Below are 8,963 nucleotides of genomic sequence, written 5' to 3' on the forward strand. Positions count from 1 at the left end.
ACACGGGCTCGGGGGTGCTTTAATAAAAAGAAATCGGCGAAAACTGCCGCTGCCTCGCGAAATGCCCTTTTCTGCCTCCGCCGCCGCTCCGGGGCCGGGAACGGGCTGCGGACCCCTCGCCTGCTCCGGAGCTGCTTTAGGGATGAGGGTGGGTTGGTTTGTTTTGGGTTGTTTGGGGTTTTTTTCAGGGGGGTGTGTATAAATCCGTGCTGGAGTTTCGCGGCTCCGTGCCCGGAGTTTGACGCTCAGCTCCGGCGGTGCCGCGGGCACACGCAGCGGGCGGGGGGCAGGAGAATAGAACACCGGAGGGGTAGAGACCCCCTGTTCTCCCTCCCCTCTCCCCCAAAAGCCACCTCTTTGAGCGCCGTGCCGCCGGCAGAGCTGTCACTCGAGGTAAGTCGCTTGGAACATTTGTCACCTTGTCGCGGCCCGCGCGTGGAAAGCTGCGCGGTGCGGGGGTGGTGACATTGTGGGTGGGCACGGGGGAAGGAGCCTGGGCTCTCAGGGCTGCCGATGCCGCCTGATCCATCCCGACATCGGGGAAAAGAAAAGAGAAAGGAAAAGGGGAAAAGAAAAATTCCATCCTGTCCCCCCGCACCCCGCTGCAGGCCTCGCCGCAGGGCTGTGGGCGCATCCCTGAGCAAAGAGAGAGAGGGGACACCCCCCTCCCCAAGCCCCTCGTCTTCCAGCTTCGCTTTTCAAGGTTCTTTATGATAATTTAATACCTTTTAAAGGAAAGATAGGCACCGATCGGGTTTCCAAACTCCCTCCGCGTTATTGGCGAGCAGTTGTGAGCAGCCTCCGGGGCGCCTGTCACATCTGTGGTACGACCAAGAGGGATTTCACATCAGCGTTTTCTTTTTTCTTTCTTTTTTACCTTTCTATCCTCCCTCCTCCCTTCTTTTCTCCCCTTTTGGGGAAAAAAGCAAATGTCATCCTTCAGGCAGCACCGGCCCTCCCGTTCTCGGTGCAAGCGGGCCCGGGACAGGCACGGGAGAGCCCCGGGCCGGGGGCAGGGAGCCAGGGAGGGGTGGGAGGAGGTTGGGACAGTTATTTCAGTTATTTCTGGAGCTTTTCCCCGGAGGAGGAGGAGAAGGAGCAGCTCCGGCTGCCCGGGGAGGCGGCGGCCGCTGCTCCCCCTGCGCGGAGTGGAGCGCGGAGCACGGGGTTGCTCGGGAAGCGGGGAAAGCTCCCCAAAAATCGCTTTGTTTGGGAAGCAATCACCTTCTCCGGGGCTTACATCCCCGAGGAGGCTGGTGCAGAGTATTCCCTCTGCTTCTCGCTGCATTTCTTTTTATTTTTGCTGCGGGAGCGCATCTCTGACCCTGAGCTTTGCTGCGCATCGAATGTTCCCCCCCCGGCTCGCGAAAAGGGTGGATTTCTTTGTTTTATATCCCTCTGCGTCCGAATCTCCCCGATCTGCCCCCAAAACACCCGGAGATGGAGTTCTAAACACAGCACAAATCACCCGTGGAAAAATCCCGTTCAAATCGTTTGCCACCGGCAGTGTTTCCACGAGGAAATAAAATATCTCCGAATTAAAAACCCCCAAAACTCTCCGTGGAAATCAAACTATTTCCCCTCAAAGAAAATCAGTGCCTTCACGAGTGTCCTTTCCCCATCTCACAATATCTTTTAGGAGGGGGAAGATTTGGTTTGCGATGCACTTATTACAGCTAGCAAAAGTTAAAAATGGGAATATCTCGCTCCGGGTCTTATAGGCCTCGTCGTGGGAATTGCAGAAATGTTGGGGGGTTTTAATCCGAGCGCACGAGTTGGGGAAAGGAGAGTTTTGGGGAGGAAAAGCCTGTTGTACGAGGAGGAGGAGGAGGAGGATGGTGTGCAGGAAAACGGGACTCGCTTTTGGTGTTATCTGCTCGTGATTTGGGTGGGTTAATCGGGTCCTCCCCAGCCCCCGACGGGCAGAGATGAAAAGAAGGGAGAAAAAGAAGAAATGACAAAAATTAAATTATCATCGGGCGCAATTAGCCTCTCCCATCCCTCTCGGAGCCGCTTTCCCGACCCCTCCAACACCCCCGGCCCCGCCGCGCTTCCCACCCGGCTCCTTCCCTCCCCCTGCCCGAAACTCGGGCCGTGTTTTGTGTAAAAATAGACAAATCCGAGCTTTCTTCCTTTTCCTGCGCCCAAGGTATTTTTCCTAGCTAATTGCTTAAGTGAAGTCAACTCGGCTTGCAGGCCGGTGTAACCCGAGGATGGAAATGGATCTAGGTGGGATTGTTCCAGGGCGCTGCTCCGACAGGGGCCGGGCTGTTCCTGCGAGCCCGGACCACCCAGGCCGAGGGGAGTGACCGCCCCGTGTCCCCCTCCCCGCTGTCCTGCTTTGCATTAACACCACCCGCGGGACCCCCCCTGTTCCCCAGCACCAGCCTTTCCCCCTCGCCTGCTTTGCGTTTTTTATTTTTTATTTTTTTTAATTCAGTCGCCGCCATCCCCGTGGCCGCTGGCCCCAAATCCGCAGCGAATTGATCCCTAAATGTTTATTTAAAGGCGAGGGGTCGAGGATGGAGGGAGGAGAGCTGGGGCAAGGTGGAAGCACCGAGGGAGAGATGTTTTTAGGGAGATGCACGCACACCCCAGATATTTTTTGCGGGTCCATCACACGGCACCGCTTTGGACCTTTCCCAGTCCCAGCCTTGGCCTCTCGCATTTCTGGAGGCAAATCCCCGTCTTCAGGACCTGGAGAAGATTTTAGGAGAGCAGAAGCCGAAATTGGGAGTGTAACGAAGCTGCCCAAGTGTGTGAGGCAGCTGCGGGGAGGTGCGGGCTGGCTGTCACCGCCGTGCCTCAGGCAGAAGTTCAGGCTTTGGTCAAAAAGAGAAAAAAAAAAAAGGAACAAAAAAACAGGAATTTACAGCCTTCTTCAGCTCGGGATTTTTTTTTTTGCTGTGGAGTTTTCTGGCAGGAGCCGCTCCCTGCAATACAAATCGGTTCCAGCGATAATAAGCTCGGAGCGCTACCACTCAGACACAATCGCTTCCCACAGAGATCTTCCAAATATCTCCGGGTATTTATATCCCCGCTCAGGGACGGAGAGCTAGAATGCTTTCCCGGGGGGATGCTTTTGGGCTGGCTGGGATTCAGCCCCGGAGAATTTGGTACCGAGAGAAACAGCGGGGCTGAGCCGGAGCAGGGCTGGGACCCGGCAAGTGATGCTCCCACATCCCACAAATTCGCCCTTAAAGGCAGCTCGAATTGTAAATCCAAGTGTAAATCCAGGTGTAAATCCGTTCCTGAGGCATTCAGGCTTTCCTGGACGAGGTTTCTTCCCTGGGGGCCCGGGGTTAGGGATGCTCCCAAAGCAAACAGAACCCTTGGGGTGGGATTTCCCTTCTCTCAGCTACTTGGCATAGCGGTGGCATCCAAACAAAATTCATAACCACTTCCAGCTTTTCCAGCACCAAATCCCGTCAGGATAGCGATAAAATTGTGCTGGAGAAACCTTTCGATTCGCTGCTGAGCTTTTTGTCATCGGGAACCACCTCCAGCCCCCGGAGACTCCCGATGCCAAAAGTCCGGCTGGGCCAAGCCGGGCCGGGGGTCTCCACAAAACGAGGAGGACGAGGGAATTCCAGGGGGTTCAGCCTCATTTCCAGCCGGATGGAACCTTTTTGTTGTTTTATTTTGGTTTGTTTTGGTTTGTTTTTTCCCCAAGTTTAAAGCAAAACCCTGTCGAAATCCCATCAATGTGCCGGTGCTGGAGGAAGGGGAAATTTTAGCATCGGGCAAGCGAGGGTCACCAGCCCCATTTCGGGGTGTCCCACAAAATCCGTCTGCACCGAGAGGTGGGAGAAATTCAAACGGAATATCCCACATGAAGGAAGAACAGGTTATTTTTTTTCCACGGGTGCCAAAAGCCGCAGGGACCGTCCATTCTGGGGCTAAATAACGAGCAAAGTGGCGGCGTGGATTGCTCCTAAACACGCGGGGAGATGCGGAGAACAAACACGGCGGGTTTGGGGAAAGATCTGGCCTCCCTTTTCCAGGGGACAGCACCCTGGGGGTGAGGACAGCGTGATCTCGGAGAGGAAAACCCCGAGGGAGGCTGGGGGGACCCACGGGGTGCAGATCCAGTGGATCTGCAGGGAGAAAGGATTTTATCCAACACGGGCTGACCCAGAGCATCCCCCGGGCCGGGGTGGCAGCACCTGGGCACTGCCCTGGGCAGGTGTCGGGGTCCCCAGCAGGCAGCAGCCCTTGTCCCTTGTCACCTGCCCAGCGGGCAGAGCCACCCGGGCAGGACAGGCGGGGAGGATGCGACAGGGACAGGGAGGGATGCTGAGAACGGGGATGTCCCTGGAGGTACCGGGGGAGCAAAACCCCGGGGCGAGGAGGTCCCTGGTGCTGCAGAACCCTCCTGTTCGTGCCCACGGTGCCCGGGGACAGAGCATTGCAAAAGCAGCTTTTGCTGTAGGGAAGCTCGGAGTGTTCTTGTGGTGAAAGGAAAATCGCGCAGCAGCGGGGCTGGGCTGCACAACGGCCTGGTGGGCTGCGGTTTTTAAACCTGATTTGTACACTCACAGAAACTCCGTGTCCCCCTTTTCCCAGCCCAAAGTGGGGGTTCGGGACACGCTGTCACAAACACCGTCAGAAATTGCCGCTGTAAAGAGAAATTCCCGCTCTTGTGCTCTCCCTGATTCTTTCTTTGCAAAGATCTGGGCATGGTTTGCCTTGGAAGCTTTCCCGACAAAAAAACAGATTTCCACCGCCAGAATTCCCAAATAATGATGTTGTGCATCAGCGGGTTCTGCGTGGTGCAGGTTCGTGGACCCCTCTACTTTGCAGCTGCCGGAGCAGAGAGTTAAAATACACCAAAAATTGGTTTATCATCTTTTCCACCTCCCGATAACAGAGCAGCTCCTCGTAAATCGATCCCTTTTGCACAACAGCACCTACTTAAATATTAAAAGCGACCTGGAGGGGCTTTAAAAAATGTTCTGCAGGGAATAAAAAGCTCGGCTGGCATTCCCGGGGAAGATGAGCTGTGGATACATAAAATGCCCGAGCCAAGGTGGGAAAGCTTTCCCCAGCTCGGGTTGTTGTGCCCCGAAGTTAAACGATTTCTGCAGCAAAGGAATTGATTTTTATTTTGGGGAGAATCATCCTGGGAACGGGAAGGGAACGGGTGCATCCATGTGTCCATCTTCCCGTTGTGAATATTTTGGGGCTTTTGGGGTAGATATGCCAGAGGAACTGGGAAGAATTCTGAAGCCAAAGAGGAATTTGGAAGGATTATGGAAAAACACCCCAAAAACCCCGAAAGAACGATCCACTGAAAACAACAACAAAACACCCCCGCCTAAAATAAAGAAAAACCTCGCCAAAACTGGCCCAGAACTCACTAAAAATTCGAATCATGAACCCAGAAATTGTTTTGCTTTTCCCGTTCTCAGAACCGCTCGGAAAATTGCAAAACTCCCAGCGCGATTTGCGCTGCACCCTCAGCTCCTCTCTCCCAATCTCCCTCAAATTCGGGTTGTTAAAATGCACCAACTAATTTTGCATTAACTCTCTTTAAAATCGGGGAACGAAGGAGTTTCTCCCGCAGATTTTGCGGGATACCTGCCCGCAGAGATGCTGCCCGAGGGCTGAGGTTGCAGCATCAGAATTTTCCTTTCAGGATTATTCGTTTTTCCTCTGGAAACGATCGAATTTGACCGCTTGGCTCAGAGCAGTGTGGGTTGGAGGAGTTTTTCCCCACTCGGAACCGCGGGGGCTCCTCCATGTCCCGCGTGGGGACGCGGCCGAGCCTCCAAAGCGATGGAAAAGCGCCCGAGTGGGAGCGGGGCCGGCGGCAGAACCTTCCCGGCTGAGCCAAACACAACCGAGCTGGGAAATCCGCGCTGGCACCGCAGGAAAGGGATTCTTCTGTCCTCGGGAAAAGGGTTTGGAGCTGAGCTGGAGCACAGCCCTGGGTCTGGTTTGCCCCGCAGCCCCAGGAAAGGAAAACAGAAATGTTTCCAAATATTGCAATAAATAAATGTACGGAGAGTTCGTGCTGGAGGGGAGAGAGGATGAAAGAGAAAGAGAAAAAGAGAGAACAGACGGGATGGGCAGGAGGAAGGAAAGAAGGAAAGAAGGAGAAATGAAAGAGAGATGGGGGAAGAGAGAGAGAAAGAGGGAAAGAAGGAAAGAAGGAAAAAAGAAGGAGAAAGAAAGAGAAGAAAGAGAGAATAAAGGAAAGGAAGGAAGAAAAAAGGAAAGGAAAGGAAAGGAAAGGAAAGGAAAGGAAAGGAAAGGAAAGGAAAGGAAAGGAAAGGAAAGGAAAGGAAAGGAAAGGAAAGGAAAGGAAAGGAAAGGAAAGGAAAGGAAAAAAGGAAGAAAAGAAAGAAGAGAGAAAAATTATATAAAGAACGAGAACTAGAAGGAATGTGAGGGAGAAACTGAAAGAAATAAGAGAGGAAAAGAAATTAAGACAAATGAAGAGCAAGAGAGTGAGAAAGAGAAAGGGTGAAAGAAAACGGAGGAACGGGGAAATGGAGAAGCAAAAAAGGAAACAAAGATTAAGAAAAAGATGAGGAGTAGGAGAAAATTGAGGGAAAGGGGAAAAGCTGGAAGAGAGAAAGAGGGAGAGAGAGGGGAAAAAAAGAAAGAGAGAAAGAAAGAGAGAGAAAGAGAGAATGAGAGAAAGAGAAAGAAAGAAAGAAAGAAAGAAAGAAAGAAAGAAAGAAAGAAAGAAAGAAAGAAAGAAAGAAAGAAAGAAAGAAAGAAAGAAAGAAAGAAAGAAAGAAAGAAAGAAAGAAAGAAAGAAAGAAAGAAAGAAAGAAAGAAAGAAAGAAAGAAAGAAAGAAAGAAAGAAAGAAAGAAAGAAAGAAAGAAAGAAAGAAAGAAAGAAAGAAAGAAAGAAAGAAAGAAAGAAAGAAAGAAAGAAAGAAAGAAAGAAAGAGAAAGATTTAAAGAGAACGATTAAAAGAACAAGAGAAAAGACAAAAGGAAAGAAGTGTGAAAAAGACAGAAAAGGGGCAGAATGAGAGGGAAACCCCAAAAGCAAAAAACCCAAAGAAAGCAACACAGCGAGTACGAAAAGGGGAATTATTTCTCTGCAAAACCAAGAATAGGACACAGACAATTGAATTTTTCCCCTGGCAGACGGGGGTGAGAGGGAGGGAAAGCACAGCCCGGAGGGGCCCGGCCGCTCTCGGGGCGCGGAGCGGAGAACGCGCGGGGAGCGGCTCTGGGCAGGGCGGAGATCGCGCTCAGCGATCCCTTCCCTCGCTGCTCTTTCCCCGGGGCAGAACACGAGAGAGAGCAGAGATGTAGCAGCGATCTCCCCGCGGGTTTTCCACGCGGGGCTGCGCTAAGCCCGGCTTAACCCCCGCGGGGAGCGCGGCGCGCCCGGCCCCGCGCTCGCTCCGTAGGTGGCCGCGTGTATTTGGGTTGGAGCCGTGTTTATGTTCATGAAAAAGGCTGAGATTACAAACAGACCACTGAATGCCCGCCGTGGTGCTGCCGGATTGGTGGAAGATGTGTACTTTTAACCTAATCGCTTTTAAGGGGCAGCAAATCTGATTTAAAAATGATGGGAAATTATTATTTTTAGCGGTAAGGAATTAGGGATCTCCGGCGCTGCCCCTTTCCGTGTGGTTTCACAGTGGAGAAGGCGGGGATGGAGAAGGGTTGCAGGGGAAAAACTTCAAAATTTAGCCATAAATCCGACAAAAACGAGCCCTGGAAAAGGGCAGGGAAAAGGGGGGTTCATCTCGCCCTCCCTGAATCCACCTCGACCCCGAATGGGTCCTTGTGGAAATGGAATTAAGTCCCCAACAAACCTCGGCTGCTGGGGACATGGTGCTCAGGGGTTTGTCCTTGCCGGGTGCAGATTGGAGGAACCTGAAATTCACTCCAAAAACCCCGTTAATTCACCCATTGAGGACGGGATAGATATGTTTGTATATATGAAATAACTCCAGTATATATATAATAACTCCAGTATATATGTAATAATTCCGGTCCTTATAAATGCAACTAAGAAAAAATAAATTCATTAATTTACCTTAAAAGTAAAATATAAGGACTTTTTAAATTAAGTTTTTGGGGGATTGGAGCAGCAATCATCATATTAAAACTTTGTTTTCTGAGTCTGGTTTTGAGGTCAGTCTCGTTCTTGTTTTCTTCATAAAACCTCTCTCCAAAATCATTCTTGACCCCCCAGCTCGTCTATCCCCATCTGTATATGAAAGTTAGAATAGCTGATAGTTAAAAAATCAGAATTTTATAGATTTTTTCCCTCGTACTCGATAAATCCCCAGCACGGAGGGATCCACTTCAGGTCCCAGGGAGAGGATTTTTTCCCCCCAGCAGCTCTGGGAGCGAACGTGCGCTCAGCCTTTGGCATCTCCCTCCTTTCCAACACTTTCCTTTTGTGGGCAAAAACTCTCGGCGGAGCAGCCCGAGCGGCAGAGCCCGGCAGACCTGCGGGATTTGGACATTCAGATATTTTACCACTGTTAGGATCCCTCATTGACTAAAGAACAAAGAAAATCCATCCAATTTCGCGTTGGAAAGGGATGCGGACAGAGTTCGGGGCGAGGGAGATTTTAGCAGGGAATGTGTTCAAAAAAAAACAAAAACAAGGAGAAAAAGAAAAATTCCTTTAAAAAACCCAAAATTTTCCCCGTGCAAGGGCCGTGCTGCAGTAGGGATGCGGAGCAGAATTCCCCCCGGGGTTTGGAGGCAGAGGAGTGCTCTAAAAAAAAGCTTTTTCTGCCTTAAAACATCTTTAAGGTGTCAAACCATCTCCCCGAGCCGGGGAAGTCTCGAGGTGCAGGGCTTAGAGCGACAGCAGAGGAGTTTCTTTGTTCTCTCCTCGCACCTGAAATTAGCCTTTATTCCCTGATGCTTTTTCCCCTCTTTCCTTGGTGTTGTTTTTTGTTCGTTTGGGTTCTGTTTTGTTTATTGGTTTGGGGGTTTTGTTTTGTTTCTTGGGTTTGGGATGGTTTTTTTTT

At 51.2% G+C, this 8,963-nt stretch overlaps 1 long non-coding RNA gene across 1 annotated transcript in view; it reads left to right on the top strand.

Moving 5' to 3' along the window:
* Positions 1-235: 235 nt before the first annotated feature.
* The window catches only part of LOC115948310, a 21,354-nt gene continuing 12,626 nt past the window's right edge, over positions 236-8,963 (top strand). Inside the window, exon 1 of the long non-coding RNA XR_004082141.1 lies at positions 236-393. This is a non-coding gene — a long non-coding RNA (uncharacterized LOC115948310). The remainder of the gene's footprint in view (positions 394-8,963) is intronic.

The sequence above is a fragment of the Geospiza fortis genome, unplaced genomic scaffold (genome assembly GCF_000277835.1).
Source record: "Geospiza fortis unplaced genomic scaffold, GeoFor_1.0 scaffold102, whole genome shotgun sequence".
NCBI lineage: Eukaryota > Metazoa > Chordata > Aves > Passeriformes > Thraupidae > Geospiza > Geospiza fortis.